Genomic DNA, 17,584 nt, shown 5'->3' on the forward strand with positions numbered 1-17,584 from the left:
AATAAAGTTAATAATATACTGGTTTAGAAAAATGACACTATCAGTTCTCCTCCAGAGTCTATGACTAATCTATCCATGGCTAGTTGGGCAGCTTTATAGTGTTATGCATAAGTCCCCTCCTATTAAGCAGGCCTTAAGTCCAGGTGAAGTTCTTACTCCTAGTCAAAAAAATCACCACCACCATCATCATCTCCTCCTCCTCCTTCTTCTTCCCTTTCAGGCCAAGGCTCCATAAAGATCCACAACTGATCAAAATAAAGATAGGGACTCTGGGGTACCCAGCTCCAACTGGTACATCTATAACACAACTCCTAGCCAAAGATTCAGATCACACCATGGATGAAATCATTGGGAAGATTGTAAGAGCCAGAGGACCAAGGCACTATCAGGTGATGTCTTTCAGATAGGGATCCTGAACTCATGAAATCTCAACAGTCCTGTTGCCTAAATGTTGTCAGTATAATGACAATACCAGGTGGCACGCCAATAAGAAAGCAGAAGTAGCACAAAATCCCACCCATAGATAGAGAGTGAAAGGCATATGGTTAGCTTCTGAGAGAGGAAGCATCTGTCTCCTACAGGGATGCGCTCCCTATAGGTTAGGCAGGTTACCTGGTCCTAACTGGGTCAGCTCTAAACATATGCACATTAGAGCAACACTAAGTAGGAGTGTGTGTGTGTGTTAACTTAGAGAGAGAGAGAAAGAGAGACAGAGACAGACAGAGAGAGAGAGAGAGAGAGAGAGAGAGAGAGAGAGAGAGAGAGAGAGAGAGAGAAAAGGCATGGAGGATTTTCATATACAAGCACCATATTTTCCAGCATGCCTTCCTCCGTCTTTTCCCTCTTGTGTCTCACATCCTCTAATTTCAATCATTTTATTAATTAAAAAAAAAAGAAACGAAGTAAAATAACAGGGAAACAATGGGTTTAGAATTTACTACTCAGTATAGTGAGCAAAAATGTCTACTTGGAGTGTAGTTTTTCAGCTATTCTTAGTGATCATGATTAGCCTTGACAATTTGCACTTCAGACAACATGAAGGTGAAAGGGAAAGAGACGGGCATCTTTACATGGATAGGGATTCTTGCTTTTGTTTTAAATGATCTTCCAACCCACCTCACCCTTCCTGATTCTGCAGATGAGAAACACCATGATTGGTCTCGGCAGCCAGAGAAGCAGCCATCTGTTAAACATCTTAACTAAATTCCATAGAGAAAAAGCAAGAGACTGTTCAGACCTGGGTCTGTCTCAACCACTAATCTTTCTATATCCCACTGGATGCAGAGTATGAAATAATATGTAAACACTCAAAATCTGAAGTTGAGGCCTTTATGAGACCCAAAGGTTTTAGTGTAACAGATAAAAATCTCTATGATATTATTAAATCTATTTGGTAGAGCATTTGTGTAGGCTTAGAGTTTTCAAAGCCTACTTTATTTAGGGCTCTTTAACACTTCAATCTCCATTCTAGCCCATCAAGCAAAGGTAAGGGAGAAAGATATTTATAGGACAATGGGGTTGTGGACCCACTTAGAAGTAGTTCTTTGGAGTGATTCCAGTCTTCTTTGTCAGGATATCAGTAGTCCAGTCTAATAGCAAACACCAAGCATGAGTAAGTAGCAGTGGCTTGACCCAGAAGGAACCTTGAAGCTCTGACAAATTGGCATGAGCCAGTGGAAGCTACAAGAAGCAGCCAGGATACCACAAGAAGTTCTTTGGTACATTTCTCTCTACGAAATCATGACAACTGAAGATCAGCAAAGACCAATGGAGCCTTCCAGTTGCAGAGCAAGGCATCCTCTCACTGTTTGTGGGGTTCCATTGATACTCTTTCCAAACATCGTGCACCCTCTCAAGTGTATGCTCCAGCAAAACATCCCATGCCCTCTCGTGTTCCCGCTTCAGCCAAACAGCCTCTCACAAGACAAATATCACATGACACACCCGAGTCTCCAAAGAAACCAGAAATTTCTACTTCACATTTTCTTCAAGGTTTGTAGTCATGTTTAAAAATAAAGCCTATGGAGACAGTCTTGCTTAAATGTTGGGAAGCTATGCAGACTGTCCTGTGATGTCCCTTTGCTGGTGTGTAAGGGTGACTATATGGAAAAGACTGCTTGCAGATCCCTCGTAGGAGGATGTCCTTGGCAAGGGACTGAAGGGAGAACATAAGGAAAGCAACAGAAGCTGCTCGCTCACTGAGAAGGTAGGCAGGCAATGCAGTGAGCCTTTGCTATTTAGATGGTTTATGAATCAGATGGACATAGCTGCCCTTAAGCACAAAATACACGGCACAGATGCCATCAAAATGACAGAAAACAGATAACAATATTAACTATGACAATTTGCCAGATTACATCAAAGGGATCTAAAATAATTAGTAATGGTACCTAGCAAATGTGACAGACAGCCTGTTAGCTTGCACTGAAGATTTTGAGTATTTTTCAATAAATGCTATTTTTAAACCACACAACCCTACAAATTATGTATAGATAAAATATGTTATTTTGGAAGTGACAGGACTGGGATTAGAAACTATAAAACCTGCCTTCTAGGGATGGGAGGTGGGGTGGGGATGGACGTGTAAATACAGCTTGTCAAGATGTGCTGTGGGGTATCCCGAGAAAGAGTGTTTATGGGTTTTCTTTTATAAGGAAGTTTAGAGACCTCATTACTGAGGTGTAAACTGAGCACTGTACTACAGCAAGACAGCTCAGAAATGATGGGGGACAGGTAACCCAAAGTCCCCACAGTAGGGTGTAGGCTTAGAGTTTCTTTAAAACCTACTTTTAATAAGGGTTCTCAAATGCTTCGACCCCCTTGTAGCCCACTGTCTAACGGTAGGAGAGAAAAGACAGTAAATAGGACAAGGAGGTGTTGACCTGTTTAGATGTAGCTCTTTGGGGGCAATTCCAGTCTCCGTTGTCAGGATACCAGCAGTCTTGTTCAGTAGTGGCAGGATACCAAACATGAATCCACAGCCAGCAGTGGTGGCGCGATCCAGCAGAAACAGCTAGGCCTCTTTCAAGTAAGTGAAGATCAGCAGAGATGCAAGACCAAAGAGGCATTGCAAAGCTAGTTATGTAAGCTCCCTAGCACTGTCCATTGAGTCCTATTTATACTCTCTCCAAAAATCACATGTCTTCCTATGGGTCTTGCCTTAGCAAAGCACCACTTGTCTGTATCGCCTGACATATCCAGAAACTTCCACTTCAGCAGGGTGCAGCTCAGTATCATTAAGGGCAGGGCAGAGGGCAGGGAACAAGAGGTATACCAAAAAGAAGGCTTACCATCTTGTCCTGTAGAGCTGAGTTAGAGTGGGCTCTGTTTCAAGTAAGGAAACAAGGAGGGTGGCCTGTTTTGAGTTGAAAGGTCCTTTTGGCTGCTTCATAGAGTATTTGTTATGGGGGGGTGGTGGATCTAAGCACTTATTCCATTTGTGTGAGTGTCAGTGACTCAGGTAAGGAACAGGAGAGAGTAGCTTAGATTCAGTGTGTGTAGTGGAGATAGAGACAATGAACAAATTCAGAAAGTGGGGATGTTTTTCCCCAAACTTTATTCTCCCATTGAGGGGAAATTGTTATAACATACAATGAACTATTTTTAAGTACATGGTTCTTGGTCAGCATTTAGTACATCTATAACACCAGGAAACCCCCGTCTCTACCACTTTTTAGGACATTATCATCATCCTAGAGAGTGCTCAGGAAATATATCCATTCATGCCAGGGTCTGACAGCCATCACTAGTCTGTGTTTTCTGTGTGTCTTTGCCAAGTCTACGTTAGTGATAAGACACACTGCATGGTTTTTCATGGCTAGCTTCCTTTTACTTAGCAGATGCCTTCAGAATTTCCCCATAGGGAACGGTTTTCAACAACCCTTTTGTATTCACAATAAACATTGTAGTATAGTCCCTCTTTCATTAGTTGGTTGATATTCAAGTTGTTCCTATTTTTTTGAAGAACTTAATTACTTTTATGTCCTTAATGATGTAAAATGCATACATTGTCCTAACTGGATACATATTCACATATAACTCTCCTCCCCTATCCACAACTCAAAGGATGGGAAGACCACTCTCATGACATGAAGACTACAGTAATATATCCAATGTTTATTCCGATCTGTTTCATCTCTTATACTCCAAATCACGTTTGGATGCTTTGGTTATTTTGAGGAGATAAATTCACAGAAATCCGTGCCCAAGGTCAGCCCAACTTTCAGCCAGTCAGGTTTGGCATTGGATAGCTCCTGGAAACAGAACTTTGAACTTGTCTCAGGACTGCCCAAGACTTGGGCAGGAGCCAGCAGTCAAGAGGGAACACAGTGGTACACATGCCACCATCTTGCCCTACAGGCTTAGCCTCTTTTCCGAATCATTTCTGTTTTTTAAAGCTAATAAATATTGCTCCTATGAACATTCATGCAAACGTTTTTTTTGTGGTTATATGTTTTTATTTCTTTGGAAACTAAATAGCTGGAAATAGACCTCAAGAGCAGGGTGAACACACGAAATGGCTTTCACTTCAAAGGAAGCAAGTCTGCTTACTCTGAAGCCAAATATTATCACAGACCACGAGAGTTATATTACCCCTAGATTCTATGTTCCAGTGTGGTAACAGTTTTATGAAGCTTTTATAGCGACAGATGAAGAATTTTCAAACATGCTAAGGCGAGCCTTGGTGGGGGGGCAGGTTATGGATTGATGGGCTCATCTCTGCCAAGGCCTCAGATCCTATGTGAATACATCTGACGTTTGCTTCGGTCTAATTCTAGGTTTCAATTTCTTATTTAGTGAAAAGATTTTAAAAACCCAATCTAGCTTTTATTTTTGTAATGAAGTACTTTTTTTTTAAACATCCCTAAGAGAAGATCAATACTTAATGAAACTTTTTTTGTTGTTGTTGTAAATGGATAATTAGGTGTTAGAATGCTTTTGTTAACAAGCATTTGCTTTCAATTGGGTTCATTAGGCAACCAAAGCAGGGTAAGTTTTTGGCATTATTTTTTTACCTATTGATCTAACTGCATGCTTACTAATTATAGGGTAAGGTAAAACCACAAGGAGAGATCTTTGTAATCTTTGAAATGAGCCTTGCATCCAAAATATAGCAAATATCCAAAACCAACTGCAGCGCGGTTCTTTTGGATGATCTCATAGAGTCAGAATGGAATACTTTGCAACGATTCAATCTTTGTGAAGAACTTTTCATCGGCTCTTTGTGAATTTCACGTCATATACCGCAAGCCCACTCATCTCCCCCTCCTTCCATACCTGCCCTCCTTCCATCCTTGTAACCTCCCTACCCCACAACAGAGAAAAAGATTTTATAGAACTGTAGTATGTCATAGTGTGTCCCACAGCATTCCCCTTTATCCACCCTTCTTTGCCTGCAAATGTTTATTGCAATGAATTGTTGATCTGGTTGAATTAGGGCCTCTGGCTTCAGGTATGCTATTAATACACTCACTGGGACTCCTCTTGGATATCCGGTGGTTGCCTTGTGTCATGAAGATCCTGTAGTTTTGGATCTGTAGGACTTGTCCCTTCATGCCCTCCAGCAGTTCGTCAATACAATAGATGATGGGTGGAGCAACTAAACCCCTAAATCTGGGCCTGAGAGGTATCTGAGCTGGTTAGCCTGCCAGTTCCTACACACCCTCAGCACTGAGGCAAGCTTTCCTTTCCTGCTATGGCTGGTCCATCCAATGCTACAAGGGACGGAGCTAGCAAGGGATAGAGTCAGGTCTCCTACGCTCATGGTATCATCAGAGCCAGCTCTACTATGCTGCCAGGGAAGGTTCAGGGCTTACTCTCCCAGTGCTGTACCAGGTGAGGGGCAGGGCCAGCTCTTCTACTGTCATATCCTTGGGGCCAGCTCACCCACACCCTCCACATCTAGAGCCAGCACTACCTTGTTGCCCAGGTAAGATGCAGAGCCTACTCTCTCACTTGTTGCAGCCAGTGATGGACAGGGCCTGTTATCCCACTCTCATGATTCTAGCTTGCCATAGGTGGTAAGGATAAAGGAAGGGAAGAAGGCCCACTGCTCTACAGCCGAAGAGAGGCAAAGCTGGCTCTCTCAAGCTCACACTCTCAGGCCGTCTCTCTTGCAACCCCCATATCCAGGGCCAGCTCTGCTATGTTACCTATGAGAGATACCGGACCTGCTCCCCCTAGTACTGCAGTAGATGAGAGGCAGGGCCCTACTCTCTGTAGTAGATGAGGGCAGAGCCTGCCGTCGCACTCTGATGACCTCAGAGCCTGGTCTCCTGCCTTCTGTAGAGAGCAAGGGGAAAGAGGGGGCCATTTCTCTCTCTCCCATGTCACCTCCCAGCAGATGAGTGGCAGGGCTAGGTTTCCAGCATCATGCCCTCTGGGCTAACTTACCTGTACCTCCACTAGCCGGGGCAGCTCTACTGTGCTGCCCAGATGAGCTGCGGGGTCCACTCTTTAGAATGCTGGAAATGGTGAAGGGCAGGGTCAGCTCTCCTGCTTTCATGCCTCCAGGGCTAGCTCTCCCACAATGCCCAGTTGAAGGCTGAGGCCAGTTGTGCACATCCCTCAGAAGTCAACATGTCCCTAGGCTGCAGCCCAGACTGAAGACATCCACCTGGCTTTTGGTGGTAACAAACCCTGCTGCACTGCCCTGTGCCCAGCCAGGCCCCTGGTGGCACCACAGGCCAGGACTCCACTGTGGTCCCAGGTAGCATCCCCAGCTACTCACATCAGGCTGTTCCTCACCACCCTTGAGTCTCCAGTTCTGCCTCTCCCTACTGTGCCCACATCATTCTGTTTCTCTTTCTCTTCCGTTTCTCCAACACTGGCTTCCTCTGCAAAGCACTGGAATGGTGATCATGTCCCAGCTAACTCCCTGTCCTGGCTGCAAGATGCAAGAGTTGCAGTCCTCTTGGGCTCCTTCCTTGCCTAGGCTCACCCTTTGACCCCATGCGGAGTCATGTGTCACGCTGCCAGAGCTATGCAACCCCAGGTGGGACTTATGTCTCCTCCTAGCCCCCCACCTTGGGAGCCCATCGGGCCTGCACAGCACCAGCCTGGTGGGCATCTCAGGCTAGCTCTCCGTTTGGACCTCCTGGTGCTGGATTGGTTGTCATCTCAGGCTTGCTTTTTCCAGGAAGTATCAGGCTACTAATCACGCAGATGTTCACAGGTCAGAACTCGGAGCAGGAGTATAGCCTTTTTCTCTCTCCCACCTCATGAGGCAGGTGTGTCACAGCAGCTACACCTGCAGCGCCTCTAGGGGCCAGTATGATTCAACATCTTGACCCAATAGTCTGGTTATATGTCCTGCACTAATTATCTTTACTCCCAAATGAAAGATCTAGGATCCCGAAACAGCTCTTTTAGTCTCTTCAATGTGAGCACATGATTAACTATTTCCTTGTTGGTCTCCTACTGTGTTTCTTTAATTGGCATATTGACACAGTAACCAAGCTTAACTAATAAGGCTGTTAGAGTTGGAGCTTTTATTTTTCCCCTTAAACCTTTTTGTTATACTACTACTAACTGAAAAGAAGTTGGACTTGACTTACCAATGATAACTTACACAAACACAAAGCAATTTGATATCCAGCAAACGATATAAGAATAAAAGCACACATACACACATAACAATACCATATACATTTCTTACAATTAGGCAAAGTGTTCAAGAAGCTTAAAAAGAGTTAAAGTGAGCACAGGTTTGGTTGGCTTAGTTCTTTTTAGGACAGAAGCTGACAAAATCAAAACAACAACAACAACAATGAAAATAAAGAAAAGAAAAAGAAAAGAAAAGGAACCCCCCAAATATTCACAACAATAGCAAGTAAACAATAGAATTAGATAGCTCTGCTTTTGTGTGTTTAATCAGCAGAGGGATGGTGAAATGGCTGACCACGTAAAGCAATTGCTAACAAGTCTGAAGACCTGAGTTTAATCCTCAGGACCACATGGAATGAAAGTATGGATGGCTCTGTCTTAGGGTTTTACTACTGTGAACAGACACCATGACCAAGGCAACTCTTATAAGGACAACATTTAATTGGGGCTGGCTTACAGGTTCAGAGGTTCAGTCCATTATCATCAAGGCGGGAGCATGGCAGCATCCAGGCAGACATGGTGCAGGAGGAGCTGAGAATTCTACATTTTCATCTGAAAGATGTTAGCAGACTACTGACTTCCAGGCAGCTAGGATGAGGGTCTTAAAGCCCACACCCACAGTGACACACCTACTCTAACAAGGCCACACCTACTCAAACAGGGCCATGCCTTCTAATAGTGCTACTCACTGGGCCGAACATATACAAAGTATCACAGGCTCCCACACAAGTTGTCCTCTGACCTTCTTCACACATATGAACACACACACACATATGCACACTCACATATATACATACACATACATGCATATATATATATATATATATATATATATATATATATATATATACACATAATACACACACATACACACACACACATACACACATGTGTAGACACACAGCATGGCATATATTATATTTATAATTGTAAGCACACTAAATAAAACCTTTAAATTATGATGAATCACTTAAAGCTTTTTATTCTGTTAATATATACTAGGTATAAACCATATTTTTTGTGCTTGTATGTGTTGCTGAGCTGAGAAGAAAAGATGTACAGAGAATGAGAACACAACATCATAGAAACCTCCCTCTTCACCAAACATTGTACACGGAGAGTACTGAGGGACCGTGGTTAAAGTCTCCTTTAATGAGGCTGTAAAATGTGGATCAGAAAATCAGCGTGGAACAGAGAACTCCCTTTGCATACAGCTGGCTGTCACCTTCAGAGGGACTGAGAGAGCTCAGAGCAGCATCAAGCGGTTCCAGATCGTCTCTAAGATCCGAGGGTAGAACCGAGCATGCTGTGTCTTGAGTCCAGAATGGGTGCTCTGGAGGCTGGTTTCCCACTCCGTATCCGCTTGTTCTGCACATTCTATAGGAGATGAGAGAGACTCAAGATACTGAGTGTTTGCCCCTCCTGTGTTTCTTCCTGCTGACCCCATAAAGTTCTACTTAACCCAGGAACCCATCTAACCTAGGAAAGGGGTTTGGGTGAACATACATTTTTTTTTTTTTAATCTTTGTTGCTAGTGGCATTCATTTGACATCCCTGTCAGCAACGTGAAACTTTTACTTCCTTCACATCCCACAGTAATCCGTGTCTGGAGGCTTTTATGTTAGATTCCTCCTGACTGGGATGTTCCCTCCCCTGATGGTTTTGATTTACATTTCATTTATGACTAATACCACCACACACCTTTCCACTTACCTGCTGGCTATTTGCAAACACCACTTGCTGTGACATTAAAATTCTTCCCCATTTTAAAATTGGATTTAACAAAAACCCAATTTAAAATTGAATTGCTTCTTTTTCTCCCTCTTTCTCTCTCTCTCTCTCTCTCTCTTTTTGACTTATAAGAATTCTTTCTCTTGTTTCCTGCATACTGAAACTCTCATTTGACAAAGATTGGCACATGTTTTCTCCCACCTTGTAAGTTCTAATCTCATTTTCCCTAGCTGTACTTTGAAGCACAGACACATAAGGATATCTTTTGAAGCACAAAATTTTAATTTAGATGCAATCCAATATATCTATATTTTCACTCTCTGTATATCACTTCTAAGAAGCACTGCTGAATTCAAGGTGGCGGGTTCTCTTCTGAGCATTTCTTCTAAGAGCTTTATAATATCAGCCTTTTTGTTTAGATCTTTGATTAATTTTGAATTAATCACTACACACGCGCACATGCACACGCACACACACACACACACACACACACACAGACACAGAGTATGAGGTCATTTGTGATTCCATTGCTTTGGTTGTCTTTTGAAATTGTACTAACTTGATTCACTGAAAATATTGTTCTTTCCCCACTAAGTGATGTTGGCTCTTTCCCAGAAGTCAGTGGGCCAACAACAGGATGTTTGGTTTCTGGTTTCTCAAATCCATTTATCGAATTCCATATATATGCATATATATATATATATGTATGTATATATAAATAAGTACATATATACATATATATATGCACACACAGATATGTATATATATGCACATATATACATATACATATATAATATAAATGTGTATAGTTTATGTTTTTGCTATATACACATATATGATATATTTGTATATATGTTTGCATATATACATATATATTTATACATCTATCCTTATGCCTAGTATCCCTCAGTTTCCACATTAATTTTAGGAAGCACTTGTCAGTTTCTTCTAATAAGGCAACTATCACTTGAATAAGAACTATACAAAGTAAATGTATCAATTTTGGGAATTTCTACCTTAACTATTAATTCTTTTAATCTATAAACATGGAATATCTTTTTGCTTATTAAAGTCTTCCTTAACTTTTTAAAATATAATTATTTTAAGTTTCAAGGTGTGAGTCTTATAACTTTTGTTAAATTTATTATTAAATATTTTGTTCTCTTTGAAGCGACCATGATATCTTTCTTAATTGCATCTTCAGATTGTTCACTGCCAAGGTATACAAATTCAATTGACTGGCCTTTATTTTGAGACAGGTTCTCAATAAATATATAGTCTATGGTGGCCTCAGACATCCTCTGTGGGTCCAGTTCCCTCCCACCTGGAATCCTCCTGCCCCAGCCTCCCTAATGCTGGGATTACAGTTGAGTACCACTACATTAGGCTTTGCTCGACTCTCAAAAGAACTTTAGGAGGGTGTATTTGGTGCACATTTACTGACCATATTTAATGAACAGGGCTGATAGTTGGGAGGCTAGTGCATACCTGGAAGAAGCCAACCCTGACAGCCTTGCCACACACCCACCATCTCCTTCAAAGCTTTGCTCCCACCTGCCACCAGTTGCTTTTGAACAGGAAGTACAGGTTACAAGAGATACTTTCCTTCCTAAGTTGTAAGTGTTACATAGTATCGTCATCCATTATACATGTATCCATTTGTCCATCAGTGGCACAGACTGCAGGGGACCTGGCCACGCGCCTCTCTATGACCTGCTGAGGGCTTCCTTCTGGACATGTATCCCATAGAGCTTGACTATATGAGTTTTCTTTTGTTTCTGTTTCATAAAAAAATTAATTTGTTGAACTATGACATTGATTGATCAGATTGCAAAGACTATGATTGCGAAGACAATGATAATTTTAATTGGAACAGAAATCTTGATACTATGACCTCGTCTCACTGTTTTCTACAATTGAACAGTGAGCTACTCCAATATTATATGAGTTTTCATTCTGTTTTTTTATTACGAGGTATGCTTTCTGCAGTTTTCTATGCAGATTCTGTGTTTATCAGTCTTTGGTTTTGGTGAGACCAGCATCATGGAACAATTTTCTCCCCTCTTTCTATTTTGTAAAATATTTGAGATAGTTTACTGATATCTGATGTCATTTCCTTTCTAAAAGATGGTAAAAATCACAAGTGAAACCAGTGTGTTCAGGGCTTTTCTTGGTCAGAAGATGTACCATCATCATCATCATCAATTTATTACACAGTAGATTCAGCTATATTTTCCCATTACTCTCTTCTTTTTGTCTAATAGGTTATCATTTTGTAATGTACAATCTAAATTCCCTTTTTGTTGCTTTAATATATGTTTTAAGTTTATTAAAAGTGATTTCCATAAAAGTTAACAATTAAAATTATAACTTAAGACACAATGCTTGGATTATTTCCAAGCATTGGAATAATAATAGTTAATTATTATTAATTGTTTTTTTCCTAAAGAGAAGTGTTAATGAAGTTATGTATCCTGTATGGATTCTACCTTCCTTCTTTTACCTCACCTTTCCAGACCACGATCACCTATACTTTCATTCTTTGCCATCTTCAGGTCTGTATTTTCACACCGTATGGTTAAGATTTATTTTGTACTAATCTCTGAGGTGTGAAAGGCAGAACCCGAGTTCATTTTCTCCTGAAATCTGGCAGTCTCTGAGTTTCGTTTCTTCCACAGAATTTCTGCTCTTCTTTAACCAAAGGTCGCTTGGTCACGATGGAAGGGCATCAGTTAGCAGACCTCTGTCACGGAGCATGGTGGGAGACCCCCATCTATACAGCCTGTAAGATTTTAGAATCGGTTTATATTTACAAGGCAATTTGTGGGGATTTTGATGGAGTGTGAAGCCATAGATAATTATGTCAGAACTCACATCTTAGCAATATTGAATTTTCCTGTCCAAGCCTGGCAAGTTTTCCATTTATTTAGGTGTCTTGTTTTTATTAGCATAGTTTTATCATTTTCTTCCTGAAGGTCTTTTCTATATCTTGATACACTAACACCTAAGTGAGAGTATTAATTCTTTCTACTATCAATCAATTGGAACATTCTTTTTTTTTTTTATCATTTTAAAGTTTAAACTCACACAAAATAGATCCAGAAGAGCTGAGGGGAAGAAGGCATTTGTGGGGTTTATAAAGGTGGCGGGGCAGAAAAGACGGTGGGGTAACAGTGATCAGAATGCACACATACCCGCAGAAAATTGTCATTGACCTAGCTTAGTAACAAATAGCTTATAACAAAAAACGTCCAACAAATTAGCCTTCTGTTTGACACCTGCAGGGAGCTTTACTAAGACAGGTTAAGTTTCATCTGATGTTTTCTTGGTTTCCATAAACATTAACTTTATCTTTCGATTTATTTATCAATTAGGTCCCTAGGGATATAGATTATTCCCTGTCCAGATATCTTATTTCAAGGAAGCTGAATATTTTCATAATTCTGAGAGATATATACATGGAAAAAATCAATTATATGTAGTGTACAGAAAAAGACCATTAAAAGTATGGATTTTATACATATATATATGTATAATTTTAATTGTCTATATAATGTACGAGAAGAAAGACAGACAGGTAGACATATGGACAGGAACAGACAAAAACATTTAAATAATAGCTATTTAGTACTCCAGACTCATGTATCAAGTATTCCAAACTCATGTCAGGAAATAGACAATTATAATTATTCACATATGTGCCACTTTTCTTCAGTATAATTACATTTTTTTAAAAAGTTTAACTTAAATTAATTTTTTTCTCCTTTAATAAATGTATTTGTCCTTTGTAATAATGATTTACTTGGCATTCTTTAGAATTTGACCACACATACAAACACACACACACACACACACACACACACACACACACACACACATAAAACACAGTTATCTTAGTTAGGATTTCTATTCCTGTGATAAAATGTAAGGACCAAAAGCAACGTGGAGAGAAGGGGATATATTTCACGTCGCAACACTTAGGTTACATCCATCACTGAGGCTCGTCAGGTCAGGGGCTCAAGCAGGGCAGAAATGTGGAGGCAGGAGCTGAAGAAGAGGCCATAGAGGCGCGTTGCTTACTGGCTTGCTCAGCCTGCTTTCTTTCTTTTTTTTTTTTTTTTGTATTGTATTTTTTTTTATTAGGTATTTTCCTCATTTACATTTTCAATGCTATCCCTCAGCCTGCTTTCCTATGGCATCCAGAGACAGCAGCCTAGGGTGGCGCCGTCCATAATGGCCTGGAACTTCTCACATCAATCACTAATTAAGAAAATGCACCTCAAGGTTCCCTATAGGCCAATCTAGTGAAGGCATTTTCTCAACTGATGTTCCCTCTTCCCAAATTTCTGTAGCTTGTATCAAGTTGCCAAACAAACAAACAAACAAACAAAAAACTAGCCAGTGCAATAGCATAGATTACTAGATTTTATGCATATATATAATTTTATTTCTTGCTTTATTCATTCAAAATTTTATTTTTTAGATGCATGGACATTGTTGATGTACCTGTGGGTTATTTGTTTTTATTTCTGTGTCTTTTTAAATCAACACTACACACACACACACACACACACACACACACATTACACATTATATCACTGTTTCTAGTTGTTTACACTGCTGGGGTGGTAAAGGCTGGGAATACTCTTGTGTACACACACACAGGAATTTCTATGTGGATTCTACCTGGAAGGAGCTCCTAGCAGGTGTGCATCTTCCATTTTCCCATATTATGCTGGTCAGTTTTCCCAAGTTGTCTTCACAATTTATAAATCCATCACTCAGTTCAGAGTGCATCACGCCTCATCAGTATGTACAGCTGCCAGGTTTTCTGATTCGTTCAAATGGGTAGGTCTCTCTCTGTAGAGACGTCTCAGAAAGGACTAAAGCAGGGATGTGTGTGTGTGTGTGTGTGTGTGTGTGTGTGTGTGTGTGTGTGTATGTGTGTATGTGTGTGTGTGTGTGTGTGTGTGTGTGTGTATGTGTGTATGTGTGTGTGTGTGTGTGTGTGTGTGTGTGTGTATGTGTGTATGTGTGTGTGTGTGTGTGTGTGTGTGTGTGTGTGAAATGACAAGATGGGCCTTTAGGAACATGGTGGAGATTGAAGGGCTGGGCCTGTTTTCACTCTCTTCTCCCTGTATTCATGTTTTGACACTTGATTGGATTCAACACCAAAATTCCTTGAAGCACAGTAAGTATGGGGAAGATCTTGTACTGATATTGAAGCATCATTTTTCTTTCTTCACAATGTCATCTTTGTCAAATAAAATAACAGCTTATTCCAGTTTACAGATTAGCATTGATTGTAAGGAAGTATAGAGGCATAGTCAGGTTTTGTCCTTGGTATACTGTCTGACATTTAGCTAGGAAGTCTTCGAGGTTAGCTGTGCGGTTGTAGTTTCCCTCCTTTACGAAAACGCATGTATCTGGAGTAGGAAGAAAACCAAAGTATGATCAAAAGGCATAAATTTATATGCAAATTCCTCCTCTCCAATGCTACTGTGTCGAGTGACCACTCAGATCTCTCCCAGTACCTGGATCTTGTCACTTTTATAATTCTTGGGTAATTCAATCGGTAGCTGTTCTCAACATTAGTCAGTCAACATTTCAGCTCATGAAATTCTTAAAAATATAGACTTATTTTCTATGCTATTCTTAATGTTCCTTGAGACTATACATCATGATTCCTATTTATTTATTTACTTTTATTATTATATAACTCTTCTCAACTTTTTATGTTTAATAAATTTCATATTTCTTTAATTCTTTATTTTTTTTACAGTCCAGTCGTTAACCCCCTCCCAGTCTGCCCTCTGACTGGTTCTCATCTCATTCCCCCTCCCCCTTCCCCATCTCTAAGAGGATTTCCCCACTCTACACACACACACACACACACACACACACACAGAGACACACACACACACACACACACATGCTCTACCAGACCTTCCCAATCCTTGGGGCCTCAAGTCTCTCTTTGGGGTTAGGTTTAATCTCTTTTAGCAGTGGCCTCATGACTCTCCACGTCTTTGTCTCTCTCCATCCTCCAACCATCTCCCAGTGATATCATTTTTATACCGTTCCAGTTAATTGTGCGTTCTGGCCCTGGAGTTGTAATTGCTTTCCGTTTTGTCTATCGATTCTGTGGAACATCTGTAAATCTTTTAATGATTTTTAAATTTATGTTGTACCTTTTAATTCAGCTCACTGAAGAATCAGATATGCCGGGCAATCCAATTACGGTGATGGTGTTAAATCTTTTCAAGTTCGAAAACAATGTAGGCAGGGGCGGGTCAGATGGGTCCAGAAATGGGCTTGGCTCAGCTCAGGAGCGGACCAGATGGACATGGGCTAGGCTCATCAGCGGCTCTCCCAGATTCACGGAGAGGCACAGAGTAAACAGCGCTGCACTCTCTTTATACTTCCATGACCGGGATAAAGGCTGCCTTTCTGGGTCCATGTGCCAGTGCCTAGGTTTGCTTGGTCCTCTTTCTTTCCTATATGCCCAAATCTAATCTCCCCAACATACATCAAAATCTGCATCTCACTCCTGACCTTACTTGGGTTTTCATCCTATTAGAAATAAACTTCCCTTCTCCGATCTTCATTAATGCCGACCCAGTGGGCCGCCATGAGGTAAAAGGATTTTTAGTTTTAGCTTTATATCATAGAACCTGGCATGTAAATGTATCACAGAATACTTATTTGAGCTATTTCATTGTAACTCACTGGGCTCGAATTTTTACTAAGAATCAGTAGTACGGAAAGAGTGTTGGTAGAACAGGTTCAACTGATATGCCTCCCCCCCCCCCCCCCCACCAACAAGCGTATGCATTTAGGAGCTCACAATTCATCACTGACGTCACGAAGGTCTAGTCACAGCGTATGCTGAGAAATGACTCATAAGAGGTAGAAGTGCACTGTCGCTTTTAGGGTCACACATAAAAGCCTAAGAACGCCAAGGAGGACAGGACCTAACTGGGACTTTTATTCTCTATATACTCTGGCCATGTCACTTAGTGGCAAAGTGTCGGAACCGACTACCGCCTACTCTGTCACTCTCCCTATCACTCTCTGTCAGTATTTGTCCATCTTGATTTCTGACAGCCAAACAATTTAGGAAGAGTCCTCCCTGTGCTGGCTGCCAGAGGACATCCCATAAGCCAGTCCCTGCTGTTAACTGCAGGATCTAGACTATTCGAAGACTGTGTTTTAAGCATAGTTTCTTCAACATAGTATGTCAGGAGACCTGCATGTGATAAGTATCTCTACTTATATATTCTACAATGTATACATACAGCAACCATTATATGACATAAAATTAATATATAGTTTTATTTAAAACTAAACTAAAATTAACATCAATTTGGTTTCAAAATTATTGACACCAGTCACAACTAGCACCTGGATTCTTTATTTTCACAGAGTTTGCTCTCTCAACATATGAATAGTTTTTCTCAAGAATTTGATTCTGGTTGATAATCTGAGGCTCTGGTGGATAGAGTAAATAGAAGGGACTGCGTATCAATTTTAGGTAGTAATTTAACATGTCTGGAAGCACTGTGAAGCCAATAGCCTTTTTTGTTAAAATTTAAGACATGGTAACGACTTTTTCCGTACAATTCATTATATATTTGGAGAAAAGTAGGGTTTTTTTTTTTTTTTTTTTTTTTTTTTTTTTGTCAGAGCTAATTCTTGTTTTCTATTTTAATCAGAATTTCCTGTGACTAGACGTTCCACAAAATCCCGGGCTTAGGTTTTAACACAGATGGGCCATTCTTTTTAGGTGATTTCGATTATCCTAAATATAAGAGCTAGACATGTCCTTTCTATTTTTGGTCTTAGAAATACTTTGAATAAGCAATCACTTTAGGATCTCAGCAATCCTAAATATCTGGAGTTGTATTATTAACAAATTACAAGAAACTTCATTTTTAAAAAAGATCTGCTCAGGCCAGATTTACAATAGAGATTATGTGTATCTTTGGCAGAAACTTTAGGTTTCATACTGTCTCAGGGTTTTACTGCTGTGAGCAGACACCATGACCAAGGCAAGTCTTGCAAGGACAGCATTTAATTGAGGCTGGCTTACAGGTTCAGAGGTTCAGTCCATTATCATCAAGGTGGGAGCATGGCAGCATTCAGGCAGGCATGGTGCAGGAGCTGAGAGCTCTACATCTTCACCTGAAGGCTGCTAGCAGAATACTGACTTCCAGGCAGATAGGATGAAGGTCTTTAAGCCCACACC

General features: G+C 40.6%; 1 protein-coding gene, 1 long non-coding RNA gene and 1 other non-coding gene across 3 annotated transcripts in view; 1 reads left to right on the top strand and 2 right to left on the bottom strand.

Annotated features, from left to right (window-relative positions):
- Positions 1–17,584, top strand: part of Tmem117 (transmembrane protein 117) — a 466,913-nt gene that overhangs the window by 350,682 nt on the left and 98,647 nt on the right. The window lies entirely within an intron of this gene.
- On the bottom strand, positions 7,141–7,272 carry Gm23129. Its single transcript, XR_003951694.1, has one exon. It is a non-coding gene; the product is annotated as a small nucleolar RNA SNORA17 (small nucleolar RNA).
- Gm52203 lies at positions 8,735–16,128 on the bottom strand. The gene is made up of 3 exons (XR_003951595.1): positions 15,528–16,128; positions 14,023–14,762; positions 8,735–8,982 (listed from the first exon to the last, which is right to left on the bottom strand). It is a non-coding gene; the product is annotated as a predicted gene, 52203 (long non-coding RNA).

Source organism: Mus musculus, chromosome 15 (assembly GCF_000001635.26).
Source record: "Mus musculus strain C57BL/6J chromosome 15, GRCm38.p6 C57BL/6J".
NCBI lineage: Eukaryota > Metazoa > Chordata > Mammalia > Rodentia > Muridae > Mus > Mus musculus.